General features: G+C 38.9%; 1 protein-coding gene across 12 annotated transcripts in view; it reads right to left on the bottom strand.

The window, feature by feature from the left end:
• Nucleotides 1-21,484, bottom strand: part of MAGI2 (membrane associated guanylate kinase, WW and PDZ domain containing 2) — a 735,815-nt gene that overhangs the window by 377,983 nt on the left and 336,348 nt on the right. The window contains exon 1 of one of the 12 annotated variants that reach the window (XM_051637688.1): nt 16,497-16,701. The exons of the other annotated variants lie outside the window; for them this stretch is intronic. The gene's annotated coding sequence lies outside the window, so the exon portion shown is untranslated. Of the gene's footprint in view, nt 1-16,496; nt 16,702-21,484 lie in introns of those variants that run through there. 12 annotated transcript variants of the gene reach the window in all.

Consider the following 21,484-nt stretch of genomic DNA (forward strand, 5'->3'; position numbering starts at 1 on the left):
TTTGAATATGAATTCAGATACATGAGTTAGATATAAGTTCTCTTCTGGGTATTTTCAACACATTGAGTTTAGGCATAATTGGATTTTCTACCCCTGAAACACTTAATCAAGGCTAAATCAAAGAAAAAATCCCTTTCAGAAAAACCCTGTAAAATACAAAGAGAATACTATTCTGTTGCAAAAGATCTGCCAGCTTTATTAAGTTTCCTTCACTTAGAGACTTACTTGTTTTTCTTTCATCCAATTAATGCATTAAATCACTTTGATGTGTTGCTTTTTAAATACATGGTATGGGCAGCTTTTTAAAGTACTAGACACATCAGCACCATTCATTCTCTCAAACTGAGATAAAATTGTGCTCATTTCAACAAGAGAGATGATTTTAAGGTGTGCAGATTATTCTTCCAGTGGTTAAACAAACCTTTCATGAGTTTTAGAGTTCCATTGCTGAAGTTTTTTCTTCCCTAAAAGGCAATGATTTCTGTCATCAAGTTAGCATGAGTCAAAGAGACCCTGAGTAGAAATGAATGGGAAGCAAGTCTTGTAAGATGAGCATATTTGAGAAGTGTAATCCTTTTCTTCCATCTTATACATCTCTTCCAATAATGCTGAAAAAATTAACATATGTTAAATCTGAGTGCAATCTTGCTATAAGCAAGATCTCTTCTCCCTACCCTTGCACACCCAAAAGTGGATATTTATAGAACTTGCTATGCACCTGATAAAAGTGGCAGCATTCTCATGAAAACGATAGACAAAAATAAGATGTGACAAGAACATTCAGCAACAAGCCCTTAAAAACGAAATAATCATTATATAGGTAAGATAGCCATCAAATCTCATGTATGAGAAGCTACAATTTTTATTATTGCTAATAAATAATTTGCTCACTTTGGAAAAATGCATGTCCACATATTTAATCTCTAATCAAAGAATCACAGAATCATAGAATGTCTTGGGTTGGAAAGGGCCTCTAAAGCTCATCTAGTCCAACCCCTCTACAGTAAGCAGGGACATCTTACACTAGAACAGATTGCTCAGAGCCCCATCAAGCCTGACCTTGAATGTCTCCAGGGATGGGGCCCCCACCACCTCTCCAGGCAACCTGTTCCAGTGACCCACCGCCCTCATATTAAAGAACTTTTTCCTGATGTCCAACCTGAATCTACCCTTCTCTAGCTTGAAATCATTGCCCCATGTCCTATTGTTACCTGCCCTTTTGAACAGGTCTTCCCCAGCCTTCTTGTAGGTCCCTTTCAGGTATTGGAAGGTTGCTATAAGGTCCCCCCAGAGTCTTCTCTTCTTCAGGCTGAACAGCCCCAACTCCCTCAGCCTGTCTTCATAAAAGAGGTGCTCCAGCACTCTAATCATTTTCATGTCCCTAATTTTTAAGCATGTTGCATAGAAGGACTGGAATAATTATCAATGTCTGTATTTCATAGGCAAAAGATCAAAGGCATTAGAGACACAGGTATAATTGTAGCCTAGACCACTATCAAAAAGAAACTCCAACAAACCCAGTAGGCATCTCAATCTCAGTCCAATCTCCAGTTCTGTCTTTGCCTCTAAAAACCCAAAGACATATTTGGGATCACTATAATTGCCCAATTTAGGTGGATGCACTTAAGATAGTGTAACAGATTTGTATGCAAAGCTAGCAAGTTTTACTGTTATACAGAGTCTAAGCAAATACCTGCTAATTCAGATTTTGCTGATATAACTACACCTGACACACTACTCAGACTCCACAACACATCTCTACCAAAGGTGGCTACAAAAGCTCAGCCATGGGATGTGCTGCTCAACCTGTGCTCATCACCTATTGGGAGCTGCTGCTCCACCGAGCTGGTACCACTCAGAGGAACCGTTGTGTGTCATTGCCATAGCAACGCGGGATGCAGCTTGAAGGCAGGACACAACCTGATAGCCCAACTGCTCATGAACTCCTGATCTGCCTGGAACTAAAAGCCATGCTGAGAAGGATTAGTACTTTCATTTCTTCAACAGTGTAGTTGAAGAAATTAAGTGGAAAAAGGTGGGACAGCCTTACTACTTCATGAGAGGCTTTAGCCTTAAGTAAAACCTCTAGCTAAGGTCATAAGAAAGGTCTGAGCAGGAATATTGGATGTTTCCCAATGAATCTGCAGAAGATTTATCTCTAGAGTTACAGAATATCTGTCACAAAGTCTATGGGTAAGTCTTTCAGAAAAACAAAACCAAAAAAACCCCAGCATCTTTCTTAGGTTAATAAACTGTATTTTAAAATCTTTTTCTGTCTGTCTGAGATATGCTTCCCTTTTTTGTAAGCTCTTTTGTGCTTTCTGTACTTGATGTATTTGAAAAATAAACTTGTTTTATGATGCAAGCTCTCAGCTTGTGTCAGCACTTTCACCGGGTAAACACTGAAAGCTTTACATTAATGTAGATAACAGTTAAAATGAAAGTGTCTTTCTCAAACTCCCAAGTATGTCTTTTCTTAATTAACTATATGAATCTTAATGAGAGTGGAATCACTATGTGAAAACAATAAGAATGAGGTGAGGCATCCCAGTGATTCCTGTTGCTTCCCACCATCTTTTTGGATTGAACCTTGTCTCAATTGACATGGTTTTATAGTTGAGCAACCCAAATACACTGCCCCATGAAGGGCTTGGTAGTTATACAAAATAACTTAGGCCACCGTATCCCTCCCTTGTAATTTCTAAATTACTGAGTTAATCTATAGGGATGTTTGTGATTTCAGCTTGTTTAGAAATGCCTGTCACCAGAAGAAGCAGTTTCTACTCGTCTCTCCAGTAGCTTATTGACCTTTACAAATTTTGTTTTTACAGTAACATTTTATTTTCACATTTGGTTTCTGTCCTTATACCATCAGGTTAATGGAGAAAAAAAATACCCATGTCCTTCCATTAGCAATTACACAGCTTCCTACTTTGTCAACCCTTTTGTTATCTTCTGAACAAATGCACAACGTTTTTCTGCATTATTTCTCCATTTGCCACAAGCTGTGTCACAGGTCCTAACAATCTTTAAGTGATTTCTGTTAATTTTGAATATTAAGTCATAAATGTAAGTGTACAATCTTTGGATGCTTATCTTTTGGTTTCTTTTAAATTAACCACATTTCCTAACCGTGACTTGTTCTGAACCAAAATAAATAACTAATTGCTGGGATGTCAATGCTGTCAACGTTACATGGTGATGGAAGAGATGTAAGTCTCTTTGTGATGTCAGTGCTGATCTTCTGGAGAGTAAACTACATGGGATGAAAAGCACAGTACACACTTCTACTTCATGTTACACATGTAAAGAGTATTTTAACTTCTTTTTTAATTTACACCTCTAATGTCTGATACAGAGATCTCTCAGGAATTTCTTACAGGTATTTACCAAAATGACAACTTTTGCAGAGTGTATCCAGATACACTCTTTTTTGAAATTCTTACATGAAAATTTATTTCTCATGAAGAATCCACTGGTCAGTGTAGTACTTTTCATATCCCTCAGTCATTTCTTCATAGGTCATACCACATTTCTCACAGGAAAAAAAATGAGCATTTCAGGAAACTAAATACCTTCTTCAAACAAATGTGGAATAAATGGATTTTCACTTTGATTGTCTTTAGTGCTGTCGCCATAAAAGCTTGGCAGTGGCTTTTATATATAAATTCTAAAGCACTCACCTCTTTCATCAAAGGCTAAAGTACCCTGCCATTCATATGTGACCATTTCTTGCTTCTTTTGTACCTGATTTTAGCCCACTCTCCCTTCTCTCACTCTCCCCTTGACACTTCAAAAGCAGTATCCCAAAGTATTTCTGAATGTGGCTTTTTCTCATGTGACATCTCAGAGTTTAGCAACACTTGTGAATATAGCTAAAAGTTACCACTTCAGTACTGAGTTCAGTCTCTAATATCTCTGCAGGCGATGCTGGTCTGTAAACTGATAAGTGGTTGGAATTCTGCTCGACAGAAGGCTCTGGAAATGAAACAGCCCAGAATCACAGGAGCTCCTAATGGCCAAAATAACACTATTTTAAGTAATCAGTTAAGAAAACTATTCAAGAAAGAAAAGCTACCTCACCTACATTGCACAGTTTCTTTATGTGATACAATTTATGACACAAACTGCAATTTTAAGAACAGGAAATACTGTTTTTTGGTTTGTCTTCTTTCCCCACTATAGGATTGTGATAGCACACAATACCTAAACTGCTGTTAGAAATCCAGCTTTGGCTTTTTGCCTTTCTGGATCTCTAACTGAACAAGTCCCACATAGATGTAAAACATGCTTTTTACCAATTAATCTCTTCTTACAGAAAAAAACCCTGAAAATTACCAATTTGCTTCCTATCTTGTCAGCTCAAGGAGGAGATCAAAGGATGATTGTTAATATGAGGAGTTGGGTACTCTATAAACAAAAATTGTCTCTTCATTGCTGTTCTCCAATACACAAGAGACTATTCTAATATTTTCATGAAACATCTGTTCTACTTGTTGAGTACAGAATTTTTGAGATCCCTACAATAAAAGAGTGTAGAAGGAATGGCCTATTTTATTTTTCTAAGAAAATCCTTTAATGAAAGTCTGGGTCACCCAAGGTCACAGGAAGATTAATTTAAGACAATGTTGAAATGTGGAAGTACAAAAAATGAAAGAATGTAATGTGGTCAAAGGGTTGTGACATAACTCCTTTTAAGTTACAATCACGTGAGACTTAATGAAGAACACAGCAAACATCACAGCTAATGGGCCTACACGTAATGAAATGTCATACATCCAGAACTGAGAGCACAGTAAATACAGCAACCATGCTTGTATATGAGGGCTTTTTTACTGATCCATTGGCACCACAGATAGAACCAAGAGTTCAGAAGAGTATTTGGGATAAATGCAGTCTCACCATCAAACCTTTTTAACAACTTAACGATCTCTTCTGTGGTACATGCCCTGATTCACCCAAGGACAAGGCTTCTTTGCATTACCAAATTAGATTTGCTTGACACAGACAGGGTGTGTACTTGGACAATCAAAGTTAAGGCAATCTCTATTGTGAACGTAATTGCTAAATTGAATTTATTTTTTAAGCATAAATTAGAAATGATTGTCCCTTGTGTTGACTGATCCATTTAAAAATTACCCATTGCTTAATATATTATGACTATGATTTTAAAAAAATAAACAAAAAAAAATTCAGGAGAGAAGAAATATGATCACGATGCAGCTAGACAGGTGGAAGAGTACAAAGCAGCAAATCTGGCTGCTGGATGAGAGATTATTCTGCAAAGTGTCTGTATTCAGGTCAGTGAAGGTGAGATGCCTAGTTAATTGGTGAATTGAGCACAGCTCTGAAATCAATGAAAAACACTGATAACAGATGAGAACGTAGTTGGTGCTCCACACATTTAGTGCAGCAAAGCTGATTTGCTTATGCAAGAGATTATATGACACAGTTGCCTACGCTTTAAAGGCCTGAATTCACTGGCCCAGAAGTCTCTTCCAGTTATATACTTCTGAAAAATGGTACAATTACTTTGCTTCTCATTAACAGGAAATTGTCCCTGGTATGCAGCAAGTCTTCAGGTTTGGTCCTTATCATGCAAAAATAGGCAGACAACACTAACTTTCTACATGAACCTCTCAGAGTCTCCTTTTCCATTATGGATGGATAAAGCATTATTTTAAATGCTTTAAAATTGTATGGTTTATAACTAAAAAAAACCCAACAAATCAACAACAAACCCTAAGTGTCTAAGCAAATAAAACTATTCACCACTCTCCTGCGTATTCCCTCTTAGCCTTTTGTGAGGCTGCTCACTTCTGTGAGATGTGGTCAGGTCAGCACTTCTGCAATGTGCTGCTGAAACAGGCTCTAAGAGCTGTACTATTAGACTGCTGACACACAGGCTCCTTCTCACCCTGCTTGCCTGAAGTCTTACTTCTTGCTATCCTAAACACTCTAATATAAACTCCCACACTGACTCTTAATTAACCCCAATCTACACCTCTCCTCTGATAAACCCAGAAATTTATTCATTTTCCCACACTGACAACAAACCTTGCACCATCCTGAAAGTTATTGCATCTCTAACAGTGAAACCTGAGAAAAGTTGGTAGCACCATCACAGAGACAACTAGCTCTGCATGTTTTTAATATGCATTTTCAGGTTTTGTGAGCCATTCCTAAGCATAGAATTTTAAAGTAAAACAAAAGGGTGAGATTTATCTAAAGTAACTTTTCTACAGTGTTACAGAGGGTTAAGAACATAATGATTTAACTTAATTTAGTATAATTGCAAAAAGAAGGTGATACTTAATTCTAATCATGTAGATAAAAGTAAGTGCCAGCACTGTGTCAGGAGAAGTTTACAGTGCCAACAACATGGAACAAATTCATCCCTTGGCTTGGGAGGAAGCAGTGAACCTACTCTTTTCCACTGCTAGGATAATAGCACTGATTTTGAGTGAGTAATAGCAGATTTACCCTGCTGTGCCTGAGATCAGAATTGGGCTCATAATAAAGCATCAATGTGTTTCAGGAGTGAAGACACTTCTTCAGGGACTTTAAGATAAAGCACACATTTTAGAGCTTTATTCAGGCAGGTTTCATTCAGGCTGAGATACAAAGAACCTGAATGACAAAGTGCTAGGAGGTGACTTTCTATCAAAGAGCACACTGTTATCTCCTACTCTCATATAATAATATGCCACAAAACAGCAGGGATTATTGACCATTTCTCTCATAGTTTCCTCTCTGTCTGTTCTCTTGAGTGGGATGTCAGATGGAGACCATGAAGATAGGGTCTTCCTGTCTGCATGCTACCAACTCTCTTTTCCCTTGACAGTCCATGGTTCACCAGGATCCTGAAAACCTGAAGATCTTCTGCCTTAGTGTGTCTTAGTATTGACCCCTCCTACAACAGCCCTGTTGGAGAGGAGCCTGGTACAACAGACCAGCCCCAGGGTCTCTTCTGGAGAGGGAAAATCATGATGGTGGAACATGGATGAGAGTGAGAGGGAACAGAGAGAGAACAATAAGCAAGGAGCAGTGCCTGGGGTAGAAAGGAAGGATCTTGCTGCCCTGAATGCTTCTTTCACCCAGGGAGGGAAACTTTAACATTGGTTTAACTTTCCATGTGCAGATCAAAGGATGCAACCCAGCTTAATTTTTTTTTTCTTTTCCTTTTGAAAACATTTTTCTCCCTGCCTCTCAGCTCTCATAAGGAAAAACTATCAATTTCTGTTAAGGTAGCATGGTGGCATCTGGGTGTCAGCCTCCTGGCATCGGAGTTAAACAGTAACCATAAAGAAGGGCTTGTGAGAGACACTAACTGTTCTAGATGTCAAGTCTTCCCACAATGGGGAACTGCTTTTAAATAATTTCTCTGAAGATAAAATAGAACAGTTTCATGGTAATTGTTTTATTTCCATGGAGAAGTGAAGGAAAAGATGTAGAGCTTATATTCTTTACCATGACAGCTTGAGGATGCACATGAAGAATCCTGTTTCTGCCTTCATTCATTTCAATTTTTCTTTCTCAACTCTTAATTGTCTTGGTTTTTTGTGGGGTTTTTTGTTGCCTTCCCTGTTTCTCTGCACATTGTTGGATTTCTTTTCCTTCTCGGAGCTTCACTCCAGCTCTCTGCTCTCAGCTCTCCATGCTCCTTATATCTCTGTGCTGCCCAATCACAGCTTGTTAAATGCTCTGGTGCCCATTGACTTCTCCAGTGCAGCAACAGCTGGTCACAACCTTTTGTAGACAATGGCCAAGTCTCTCTTTCAGTGTGAAGGGTTAGAGCCAAGACTCAAGGATAGCCATTTTCAGAGATGCTCAGGAATTCTAAAGAAAAACAAAAGTTGTCTCTCAGAGACAACTGTACTGCACCCAAAGACAAAAAAGCATTTGTTCATCAGCACCTATCTATTTCAATCCAATCTCCCCTCACACTTTTGGGGAAGGATGAGCAATCAGGCAAACCAAAATCATATGCACACTGATAAGCTCTTATTTGAAAGGCATGCCTGCAAAAATGGGGGACAGATGTTCTTGTAACAGAAGAGGTGACTGCTAGAAGCACTGCTCTCATCCCAGAAGAGAAGCCACTTTCTATGTCAAACACTTTAATCAATTTTTTTTAATAACTTCCCTAAAAATGATTTTTTTTTTTTTTTTTTTTTTTTTTTGGATTATAGGACTTTGCTTTTGCTGGGCATGACTCATGCACAAAAATGTGTTTATCACAAATGAAACACATTTTCAGATGTATATGCTGAGGTAGCTAAACCATAAAGCTTTCAACTTCTAAAGTTTTTAAGTATTTCTAATTATGACAAAAAGTTCTGATGTGCCTGAAGATATAAGGCTCATTACCAAGGCAGCAGTGAGCTCAGGTCAAGGCATAACAAACCAATCTTCCTCTATGACTGGGTCACCCTGTGCTGAGGTGCAGAGGTTTGGTTACATACATACCAGTGAGCATGTATCCATAGGACCAGTGCTGGAAAGTACATTTCTTCTGTGTGTGTGGCCACATAAACTTCAATTCATGCCTTAAAAGAATTATGTCATATAACCTGGAAAACATATTGGAAATTGGAAGGTATACAAGTAAAGTATTACCCCATACTGCCCTGGTGCATCTACTTTTCCCAGAGAATCCACTATTGGCCAGTGTGAAAAGCAGGATGTTGGGCCAAATACCCTGCTGTTACTCCATCTGGAGAAGCAGATTTCATACATTTGGGGTAGTTTGACAATAAGTCCTGTATTTCCTGTTCAGGTAGAGTCTGGGTTGTCCAATCATTCTTACCACAGTGAAGAATTCAGATAGACTAAGCTTTATACACAGAGGTGATTATCAGACACACAGTACAATGAAAAATAATATTTGGTAGGATAATAAGAAGGTGTCCTCCACCTTCATGAGCTACAATGCCTCAGTTGATATGTTTAGTGCACCAACACTCACAGCCTTACTCACTTGATGAGAGCAGGTACAAATGAGAACCTTGGTACTTCCTAAGACATATGGCCAATCCCATGAGAGAGCATGGGAACACATGTGACTTTCCTCTTTAAACAAAAGTGAGAAGAAGAAATTAACAGAGAAGAAAATATTCAAGAGCTCGGCACTGCGCACTGTGCCCCTGCCAAGGACAGTCTGCACACTATCTCCTTGAGGTACGTAACAATAAAAAACTTTATCTTTGCTTTTAGGGCAGCTACAGGCAACACAGCATGTTATGCTGTGGACCACTGGGGCTACCACAAAGTCTTGGCAAAGGAAGCACAGTCGTATAAAGTACTGTAATGCTGAACTACCAGATTACACCAAAACAGCTGAAGTTTCTTGTGCTTCTCTCCCTTTATTTCTTTCTTTCCCACTTGTTATCACAAGTATGCCATAGAGATTTTTTTTTTGGAACATTCTTCTAAACACAATAAGACATCATACATTCTTTATCCTAATAGAATAGTGCACGAGGTACCCACCATATCTCACTTCCTCTGAATAAATTCAGGAGAGAACAGAGTGAAATAAAATGAAGCTACATTTTTCTAGTCAGAAAGGGGTGAAACCTCACAGAAGGAAATGCTCCTATAGATGAGGCCATAGAAGAAGGAGCTGCAGGAGATAGAAAAGCCAACTTTGGTTTTCTCCTGTGCTGCCAGGTCATTGAGGGAACTGGGTCCAGGTGCTTAAAGACCAACACACATACAAATTCAAGAACAATGAGCAAATGAGGCGACTTGTTATCTCACAGGGCTACGAGACACTGACTGTCTCTACAAAGATGACTTAAAGTTATCTCTGTACAAAGATGGTCATGTACTTCCTATGTCTCAGCCTCCCAGGTGTTTTTTTTTCACACTTATGAACCAGTGGAAACTTCTGTGACAACTTTGGAAATGGAACAACACACATGTGAAATATTATTTGTGGAAGTGAATATTCAGCACTGGGAATCTGACTTTACATGTCACCAACAAGGTATTTTTATACAGGTTCCACCATATAAGGGACAGAGAGCATTTACAACTGTCAATTAACACTACCATTATTTTGTTGTTATGAAAGCTGAAGCAAATGTGCTTCTTCAGTTTAGTTTTGAATCCTGAACAGAGCACATATTTCACACAGTAATAGGCAGTAACTTCCACAGACAGGGAACAAAATTACAATGTCCTAGCTCCCAATGGCTGAAGGTTGTAAAGGATAATATATAGCACCTGCTGAATCTGCAGAAGGAAAAAAAAAACACAATAAAGAACTTCCTAACGGCACACTCCTTTTTCAGAAGGACTTTCCAACAGGCATACAGGAACGTGTTTTGGGATGGTTACATCACTGCAGCTGGTTTGAAAATGGTATTTGATCACTGCCATGACAGAAAGGGAGGTGATGGGAACAGACTGTCCCCTCAGTTATTCCAGGTTTTAAAATCCAGCAATGCAAAAGCTAGGAAAGGAAGGTCCTCCTACTGCTATCTAAGGGTTAGCTACCACCCATCCCATAATGATTTCTGGATTGCTGTAGTGCAGGACTATAAAGGCAAATGATACAACATACCCACACTTCCACAAACTCCTCACTCCTGTTTCCCAGAACCTCTTCTATAGCATCCTCTGAACAAGAAACAGCAAGACAAGTTTCTTCTTCTGTCATTCAGGAGGCGCAGAGCTCTGAAGGCAAAGGCACACGAGCTTCCAGCTGCCCCATTCATGAGCAGTGAACAATTATCACCTGACCAAGCTCCTTTATTTAGTCTCCTGCAAAACTCCTCAGATGTTCTAGATTTGCAGAGTGCTCCAGGAAGCTGGTGTCATATTTAAGCTTTGCTTTTAGATGCAATTGATCCTAACCATGTAATGGGCAACCTTAATAAGCAAGAAAGGCACTGCTCCTCACTGCTCTTTAGGTTACGTGCAGATACAGCATTGTTAAAATACAAAATGACAAAATGCTGGCTTTATCTGACTGCATAGCATTGGACGGTGATGCCAAGTTACCTTTTGGAGCTTCTCTCAAGAAGTTGACTCTGAAGGTGGAAACCTCTTGGACGAAAGGGAACTCTGCCCTGGAGCCCTGTCCCTGCAGAGACTCTGCTTATCAGTGTTTCAGTTTGATTACTGTCAGCTTCAGGACTGATCACAGTTTCTGTCATCATGGTTCTCAGAGATAAGTACAATCACTCCAACAACTCTGGCCAACCTTGTGAGTGCTTCTAAAAATGTAAGCCAGGACCTCAGGAGTGGAGTCAGATGAAGAGTACGCATAGCACAGGGCTGGCATGGCTCTGTGCTCCTGCCAGTGCAGGTTTCTCAGCAGATGACCAAGTCAGGAGTGGAGCAATCTATATCTAATTAATATGCTGATAGCAATCCAGACCCCAAAAGTTCCTAAACCTTTACTACCTTCCAACAATCCTTACTTTCTATTATCTAGGACAGGCTTTTATAACTTATGTCATCTCTGTCTTCAGAAAAGCACTCTAGCTGCAATAATTTTTCACACTGTACATCACTGCAATTTATTTGTTTGACTGGAAAGGATAACAGAAATAGAGCTTTTATTGTTAGATGCTCTTTATTGAAATGCTTCCTGCATCCATGACCATTTGTATTCCATCACCTCTAGGTTATGAACATTTTTGTCAATGGGAATTGTCACGGCTGGGTCAAGATTTTACTCTTAATACCTTCAGATTAAGAATTTTTCTAAGGCAATATTATTTATTTGTTTGTTTGTTTGTTTGTTTTGGTTCTTGTTTTTATAAAGCATAACAGTTAGGGGGTTTAGAGGTTCAGGGATCACCCACTGGCAATCCTATTTCCTTGTTTTCTTTGCCAGGAAAGCATTAAAACATATTTAACCTGAGCCCCTCTGCAAGATCAGCTTTCCTGTCTCTAATAAATCTTCTCTTGTTTCATCTCTAGAGTGAAACTTGGCACCAATTTCACCAGAGGCAGAGCTCAGCCCTAAATCTTAACAATCACACTCTCTTTTAGGAACATTCATATGATGATATAGGTATCCAGGATCCAGATTTGGATCATCAAAGTGTCCTGAGAAAGCACCATCTCTCACTGCTTCCTTCAGCTGTTTTAACCATGGGAACATCAACTAAGTTCTTTACGGTAAATTTTACTAATGTTGGGATGAAAAATAACTTCCTTTTTGTAGCAGGCAGATCAATAAGAAGAGTATCTCATTCTGTAGTATCTGGATATGCACCTCTGTACTTCCCTAGCATCAAATTTTTACTTTGACTGGATCAAATAAAGATCAGGTGGCAAAAAGTGTATCTCACTTTTCCAGAACATTCAACTGAGGCAGGAGGAAAAAGTCAGAGATGGTTGGGAAGGTGAAATAAGAGATTAACCTAAAGAAAGAAGTTTGTCGAGGGTCAAGAGAAAAGTATGAGAGGACAAAAGCAAATAAATTGGAAGAGTGACTGGGAAAAGATGGTAGACTAGGTTAGAAATATCTTGCATTTTTTCAGATGAGAGTGGTTTCCTTTTTTCAACTGAAAAATCCAACTGAGCTTTCCACCCCCAGAGAAAGAGCAAAACCAGCCAGCAGTTCTCAGCTAACCCTACTGTCAATGTTTATTTTCTACAAAGTAATGGACAGTCACTAATACTCTGGTATGCTCTGTATGTAAATACCAAAGGCCACCAAAAGAATCAGCTTCCTCTTTATCCTACAGTATAACGTAGTCAGGAGAAGACTGTGACAAGAGTGATAAGACAGATCAGTCTGTGAATTTTTCATCTGGTGCTAGAAACAAAGACACGTGGGTCTGGAATGTACTATATACACATGGAAGCAATGAAAGAGGAACAGCTGGGATGTTCTTATTTAAAAAAAAAAAAAAAAGTAAATTCTGCTGGCTTTACTCTTTTCTTGACTCCATGGGCTACAATCAGCCCTGTTACACTGATATCATTTACAAGAAACTTGATTTAAACTAGTTGAATTAGGGCAACTGGGAATACTATATGGCCTCTAATGTGCTTAAGCTTATTTTGCAGTGAGAGCATGATGGTTTCTCTATAGCATTTGCTGCTGAAATGGGAAGTAGGTGGGCTGTTTGCTGAGTCTGTCATCTGGAACACTGACAATCACTACTTGGACTGATTCAATGTAAATATAATTTCCTCAGACTTCAATACTCGGTCTGAGTCTTTTGATGTTAGTATATATTAATCTAATTATTTTTATTTTTAATTTACATCACAATAAGAAGGTAATCCTGTTTAACTATAGGATGTATTTACTCAGTTTGTAGAAAGTGATGCTGAGAAATTTTCAAAGTGCCACCATTTTTGTTTTCCCCTCCCCTTTCACAAAGGTTCAATATGTCAAGTGCTGTGCCCTGAGAAAACGTGTATTTGCAAGCAAAGTCCTTGGGCTTTTTTCATTTTTGAATGAGAATAAATGTCAGAAGTCTTGCTTCAATTCTTAAATGAGATTTTCATTGTTACTTTAAATTATGTTGTACTTAATAATCACACAATCAATAGACAATGCTACTGGTTGGATGTGTGTGATTCATTTGAGTTTGCTCATTTAATTTATTCTAGAAACTTTTCGGCCTGTGAATCTTCAATCCAGTTTCTCTAAATGCCTCCAGTTAAGTCTGAAATCTAATTTGCTGCCTTTCGGCATTACACTCCCATGCTTTCTGATTATGCACATATACATCTGGAAATCAGCCTGATGTGGTTTAAACTGCAGCTGCATTCCCTTGTTTTATAACTACGGTCAATGGGAATAAAGCACATGGAATCTTTCTGTCATTCAAGCCGTTTAAACTCTATTTATTTCAAACCTCTCTTGTTGACACTTCTGCTTGTATGATGGTATGCAAGATGTTAGTTTACTTTTTCACATTCTCACAGTGCAATTGTGTCACTTTCCATGAAGCAAACTGTTTGCTACTGTCAAATTATCTACCTGTACAAAAGCAGTAATGGGATCTGCATGCAGTGTTAAACTTCCATTTTTGCTTGTCTCCAGTGGAAGTGGAATTTTATACCATTACCGCAAGCATTTAGGTCTTTGAAAATTAATCTAAAAAGACTGTAATAAGTCTGGCAAGTAACATTTGAGGGGTTTATAAGCACACCACACAACATGCTTTCCAAGCACTGACTAAAATGAAATGCCTCTTGCAATGGGTAAATGGCATAATATTTATACCATTTGTTTTCTATGAGAGAAGCTTTTAAAGTTACTATTTTCTTGCAGAAAATCATATTTGTAATACAGAGAAACTATTACCTTAAATTGAAGAGAAAGCAGAGGAGTCCATTAAATACAGTGATTTTTCAAAACCATCCATAAGCATTATCAGGCAGCCACAAAAATAGCTCCGGCCACATTTTTCTGAGAGGATTCATACTACTCACAACTTCTCACAGCCATCCTTCTGCCTCCTACTTGCCCTACTTTTGTGCTATGGAGCCACCTTATCTCACCAAACATTTTAAGAAGCGGCTTCCACCAGAGTGAACTTCCCTGCCACCCCACAAATCACCTGGCACAGATCACTACAGAGAGACACAGGACCCTTCCTCACCCCACACATCCACAGACGGAGGCTTCTCCCACCCCTACAACTTCTGCTGAGGAATGTTACGGTGGAGCTCCAGTGTCCGACTGAATGGCCGTTCCACACGAGGCTCTTTCCAACAAGCACACTTGTAGTACAATTGCAGGAGTGCTTTCCTCCCTCCTCCTCCTCCCCCACTCAGTCTTGTAGTATCTGAACGTGAACTTCTCCCTTGGATAAACAAACATGCGTACCAGGTATGCTTCTGGCCTTTCAGGATTTTATTCTTGTGGGTTATTTTAGGATTTTCAGCTATTCCTATCCATTGCACTCACTACTGGCTGGCATTTCACATTATCTAGACACACGTTTTTCAACCCACTTACCTAACTCCAGCAGTACAGGCAGGAGCTGCTTATTAGCAGCATTTATACAACTAATTTGTAAGCAACATTTATATTTAATTTTTTTTTGGTGAGCAGTAGTAAGGGCATGAGGTTCTGATTTCAGGTAAACCAACCACTGCCTGCTACAGCCCCTCAGCTAGTCAAACAGTAAAAGCAAGCAAAGCAGAACAAGCCAGTCAGACATTATCAGAGAGAATGGTGATTAGAACAAACAACAGTACAGGGGAAAAATGCATGGCTATTCAGAAACCATCTTTTGGGGACTGAAGAAGGGATATGGAGCCATTTTTCACTAGGTTCATGAGAAAATGTCAGCACACAGATGCTGCTGTGCTGTCAGATTGCATCTTAATTTGGCCAAAGGGGACCCAGGCAGTCACCCCTCACAGACAAATTTTAAAGGGCCCATTAAAAATCTGATTTATTGGTTGCTAAGAGTCTCCCTGCTATGGTCTGTAGATTTTCATACAAACAGACATGGAGCTGAAATCCAGCTGAAGATAAATGTATGCTTCTCTGTATGATCTAAATCCATCCGAATTCAGTATTTCCTGGACATCGGTCAAGCCTCTCCCTTGTCTGCCCACCCCCTTTCCTCCCAATACCTTAAGGCAGTTTACTTCAGAATGAAGCAGAGCATTAACCTGTACAAAATTGATCATTTGTATATAACTCTCTTGCTGCCAAAAAAAAAAAAAAAAAAAAAAAAAAAAAAAAAAAAAAGAAGCCTTTCAAATGCCTTTTGTTCTTTAGAAGGCAGGGAAAAATTTTCAGGAACAAAAGAAATGCATGTGCCCAGCAAGAGAAATGAGAAATCCTTGGGATTTGTTTTACATGTTTAGGCATGCTGGTGTAACAACAACCATTCAAAATAAAAATGTTCATTTGCTTCTTCCAACCTTCTTAAAAAGAATGTTGTTGTTTTTTTTTCCTAAAAAATAAATTTTAAACATTATTCACATTCCTTGCCTTCAGTGGAAAGCCAAGGATCATGAGAGTGAAATGCATTTGGAATTGCTGAAGAAACACCATTCAAACTTGCTCTACTTGAACTGCCCATTGTTACAATTCAGACAATGTACAACAACAATCACAGCTCAACTTCTAACCATGCCTGCATCACAAGAAATTCAAAGTCAACAGCTCTTTTTATTTCCATAAGCATCACACTCAAATCCTTCCTTTGCAGTTTCCCTGGCAAAATCTTGAAAGGATCAGAACAGTCAATTTGTGAAAGAAGCATGTAGCTCATCTTAAAGCATGGTGTTTCATACAGGAACTATTCTAAACAAAGACAACATCAAAAGCAACACAAGAATCGTGCAAATCGAGTCCGACTCAGCCCAAGTTTGGGTTCAACATCTGGCTGAACAGGGTAGTGCCTCTAATTTTGATTTTGTTTTGTGTGATTAAAGCCCATCTAATGTCTTTAAATGACCCTGTCTCAGGTCCCAGTGATGCTGTTTTACAAATCGAGAGAGAGAGAGAGAGAGAATAAATAAAGCAAGAAAGAGAGGCAGTCTTATCCCACCTTTCCATGGCTCTCAGTCCGTCTGTCTTCGCATGATCTGCAAACCACCTGTACTGATCCAGCCCATTCTGGGGGCAGAAAATACCTTCCCGGTCGATGTAGCCTCAGCTGTGCTTTGATTTTTCGGCACGAATGTCTAGAATCTTCTGCTTAAACCAGACACGGCAACACAAAACTGCAGCTGAGCTCTTTTGTTTTCCCTCCTCTCCGGGGCTGAGGCAGCGGCGCTCCCGGCACTGCCGGCGCTGCCGCCCCGGTCCCACCCCCGGCGGCCGCCCGGGCGCTCGGCTCCGCCGCCTGCCCCAGCCCCCGGCAGCCGCCACCGACCCCAGCCCCAGCCAGCGCCTTCCCAGAGCCTTCGGTAAAAGGGGCAGCTTTAGGTGGCGGTCAGGTGATCTTCCTGCTAAAAACAGAAAGGATGCTCGGGGATGGAGCGCAGGAATCCGTGGCGGTGTTCAAACTAGCCATTTACATCACAAGGCAAGGAGAAAATATAGCTCTGAGGAGATCATTAGGCATTCTTTTGCTCTCCAGAGCTCCAGCAATCCACAACAGGAGGCACAGTGGAAAGATATGTAATTAAACTTTTCTGCGGTGATAATCACACACATGGTTTGTATGCCATGGCACTCTTAAATATTTAAAAGTAGGGGTTTAGTCCTAAATAAACATAATTATTTTTCATACTGCAAAGCATGGTTCTGTAAGTCTCTTTACAGCTTCTTCCACACTGTATTTTTTTTTACAATACCATCTTTAACTATTTATGCTGAAGCTATATTTAATATCTCCACAGCAAATGGATGGTACCCAGCCAAATAGAAAATTATCAGTTGTTTATTCACATTATTACATTGTAGTTCAAATTATCTTTGACATAAGGGCCACTACATGTAAACCTGACTTGTAGCTTACCCAATGCCCATGTTCCCTGGGACTACCCTGATTAAAGCTACCATACTGTGCAGGGCTTTGGAGCTTAGACTCTAAGAAAGAATGTAACTGTAACCCCAGATTCAGTGAGAGTACTACGTATTGCCAAGTTTTCAGAAATACCCAAACATTTTTGCAAAAGTTAGATTCATTAGCAAACAAGATGTTGCAAGTTAATCTTACAAGAAACAAAGACTGTAAGTCTTGATAAAATATTGAATTTTTAACCCAAAGCGTCGTTACTATTTTTCAACCAGGTTTAATGAGACCAGGTTTCCACTTTTTGCTTTCCATTCTATCACTCTTATGATGGAAGGCAAATCTCTTGATGAGCACACAAAGGAGCAACCTGGATTTGTTTTAGCATGCCAAGGAAAAAGAGCTAGATGAGGGATCATGGATTGTTTGCACCACATCTAGGTACCATACTAGGTAATCTCTACAAGATCCCTACTACCAACTCTTTTTATCTTGCTCTGACTTTCAGAGACCCAAGATTTTTAACTTTGACACATCCTTGTTAGTGATGCTGTAGTAGGAATGCCTCACATCGTTCCTATCATAGCCACAGTTTCTGCCATAGTCCCTGAGCTTTTGGCAGAAGGCAGAAAAAATTCAGAAGTGGGACTCTTGCCATGCCAAGGTAGGTATATCCTTTCAGAAAAATATTTCATGCCTTGCACACTTCACATTTGAACACAATTATGATGATCCTAACAATAAAGGCCATAGGAGCCAACAGAAGCCAGAAGAATCAGACAATTCTACCTTGATCATCTAAATTCTCAGACATCTAAGTTTCTGGGTTATAAGTGGAATTCTGCAGTTCTTTGGAATTCTGAATATCCACATATACTCTGAATACCCACACACTCCATTAAAATTTTTTCCCTTCATCCTTTTGAAGCAACAATAGTGAAAGAAGGGTAATGACAGGTATTGGCTATAACGGGTTAAACAGAAGATACTCAGCTGATAAGACCACCCAAAGAGCCTAGAGACAGCCAAACAATATTACTCTAATCACTCAGAACTCATAACCCAGAATTACATACATATTGGGTTTTCTAACTTGGACATCAGTATCAGCTTTTTATTGCTATAAAGTCAGCATAAAACTTGTTTTTAGTAGCAAAATAGGCCTCAACTATCATTGCTGGAAAGGCAGATAGACACCATTATCCTGACACTCACTTATAATAGTTACAATACTGTGTAAATCATTGGGCTGCTTGACAACATTTTCAGCTTAAAGTCAACTACTAGTATTGAGTTGTATCACCCTGTGCACAGGACTCCCACCGCATGTGGTGAGTTTCTTGATGAGCAAGAGGATCACATCTTATGCATACTTATTACAGCCACCAAAAATGTTCAGTTTAGCAGAATACACTACAGATTTTCAACCGTCAAATGCTGTGGTCACGTATCTAGTGCTAAATACACCCAAAATACAGTATTTTAATTTCTAAGAAATAATGTAATGATTTTAGACTTCCCATAAAGCTCCTAAAATGCCTGGGCTGCCATACAAATTGACAGGAACAAGACATTCCGAGTTTATGTGTTGATGCAGTAATAAGTACAGGCCTAATCCACTGAAAGAAATGGATTATTATCTTCTATCTAATGGGTATACGTATATATACACATAGATATACAGATACATACAGACATGTATACCTAATAACCAAACATAGAAAAAAATATCCCAGAATTTGTCTCAGCTATGTAGATAACGATTAAGTTCTGGAAATTTTGAGCAATAATACAAAAATAAAAATCTGCACAAACTTATACTTTACTCAAGAAGTAAACCCAGTATTTTTAAATCATGAAGTTAATCACCTGTAATCCTTTGAGAAGAATCTGGAAGTTTCCTAACAGAAACACTATTCTAAATTTAAACTCTTTCAAAAACTAGAGCTTTAATTTGAACAACACCACATACATAATCAAATTGTCGAGGCATGACAAAAATAAATTAATGGTCTACTTTGTTATAGAAATAGTCCCAATACTTGCAATGGTAATTTCAAAACAGTGAAAACATACACACATTGAGATAAAGTAACAACAACCCCGCCTATCTTATTTGTAATACATATCAGCATTGTGGCTGCATTTATTCCCAAAAGAAGCCATAGGACTAGGTTGCATCTTTTTTATAGTTAATTTATATGCAAGTCAAAAAATCAAACTCTGTCCAATCAGAAGGAAAAATTATATGGGATGTATTCATGAAGTCTTTTTGAATCTGCGTGGCAAACAGGCATGAATGCTTTCTTTTCCATTACTCTTCAGATGTATAATTTTCAAGCCTGTGTTTCAAAAGTATTAATAAAGAATGAAATACCATTAACATCAATATTACCCATGGGTGAAAATATCCAAGTGCATACAAGTTACACATGCCATTTATACAAGGGAGAAAACCACTACAAAATTAGCACTGACAGTATTGGAAGTATCTTGCACCTTCAGAATTACTGTAAGTTATAATCACTAAGGTTAATAATTTTGGGATAGACTTGGTTAGGTTTTCAGATGTAGCTACTGTCCTTTGTGCTCATAGGAAAAAGATCACCAGGAGGAAAGAGGAAGAAGGAAGGTTGTGGTAGAGATGTGGTCCTATTATAGTGACATTATAAATAAGCCATTTGACATGTGTGTGCTGTGACCCATGCTAGAGATAACATTTAATTCAGGTCTCACTGTGGAATGGATTAGTAACTATTTTTTACTTTAAAACAGGAACAACGAACTGAAAGATGTTGAAGGGTAATACAAATACCCTCTGGAGCTCCTGGTATTTTCTTGTCAACTTATTGGAAGGCACAAGAAGAGATTATGGAACCTTTCCCTTCTTCAAGAAAGAGATGAAATATAAAAATAGAAGATTCCTTTAAATTCCTTTGAGAGTAAGGAGGAAAGTCACCATCCCGCTTGCTAGAATGTCCATGGTGTTTTTCCTGATGGGAGTGATACAAGAGTAACAACAGCTCTTGGACACTACTAAAGAAACTTCTTGATTAAAATGGAAACTGAATTAATAGATACCATTCAACACTGATGTCAACAGCAAACCCTTATTTGCTGCTTCAGAAGACTGTGCTATGGGAAGCCGCCTAACAATATTAAAATAAGAAGTTGGACTGTGTGTAGCCACTGAAATATCTCAGAGCTCTTTTTGTGAAGCAGGGATTCAATACCAATATCCTGGCTAGAATCTAGAGACAGGATAAATGTTTTTGCTGACCCAGACTAAAGAGAGAAAGATTTTAGTCTTTGCTTTGGCATACAGACATGTGTACATAAGTGTGCATGTGCATGATCATTGCTCTGGGAAATTCCTACCAGCCTCAAAAAGGAAAGCAGGATGTGACTCTCAGAGTAACCTGATGTAGCTGACAGAAGTTACATAAATAACTAACTTCTGTGTCTAAGCTGTCTTCAGTGCTGCTCTTAATCTCTACACACAGTCCATTCATGAGACAGCAGTCAGTCCCTTGCACAAACTTGTAGAAGGTTCAATTTAATTCAATACAATTCTATTTGTAGAGGGTTTGGGGGATAGAATGTTTAACTTTCAGCCAAACTTTACAAAAACTCTTGCCAGCTCATTTGCCAACCAGTTCTGAGGTGTATGTTTCAGAGAAGATTTAATGTCTTAATCTAACCACCAAGCACAGCAGGCTTAATAAATAGTAGAAACAGGTGGGCAGTGATGGAAAAAACCCCATACAAAAATGTCTGGCTTATTATTTGGAGGATATTCATTTAACTTTCTTGGGATAGTTCAACAGTTTCTCCCTGAGATTGTACTAATGCCTGTACTGGCCTATGATGAGAAGAAGATAATTATAGTCCTCTCCAGACAGTGTGTTCATTAAGAGTGCTATTTTGGATAAGTAAGTTTTTAATTGGTTCCCAGAGCCTGTAAGGGGGATGGCCTATGGTAATATGGCAGTGAAGATCTGCACCCCTACTGCTTTCCCCTGTTGGAATTTAATAAAGTTTAATTGGAATACAATGGGGGTAGCCACAAGATATCA

This window comes from Apus apus, chromosome 1 (assembly GCF_020740795.1).
Source record: "Apus apus isolate bApuApu2 chromosome 1, bApuApu2.pri.cur, whole genome shotgun sequence".
Taxonomy (NCBI): Eukaryota; Metazoa; Chordata; class Aves; order Apodiformes; family Apodidae; genus Apus; species Apus apus.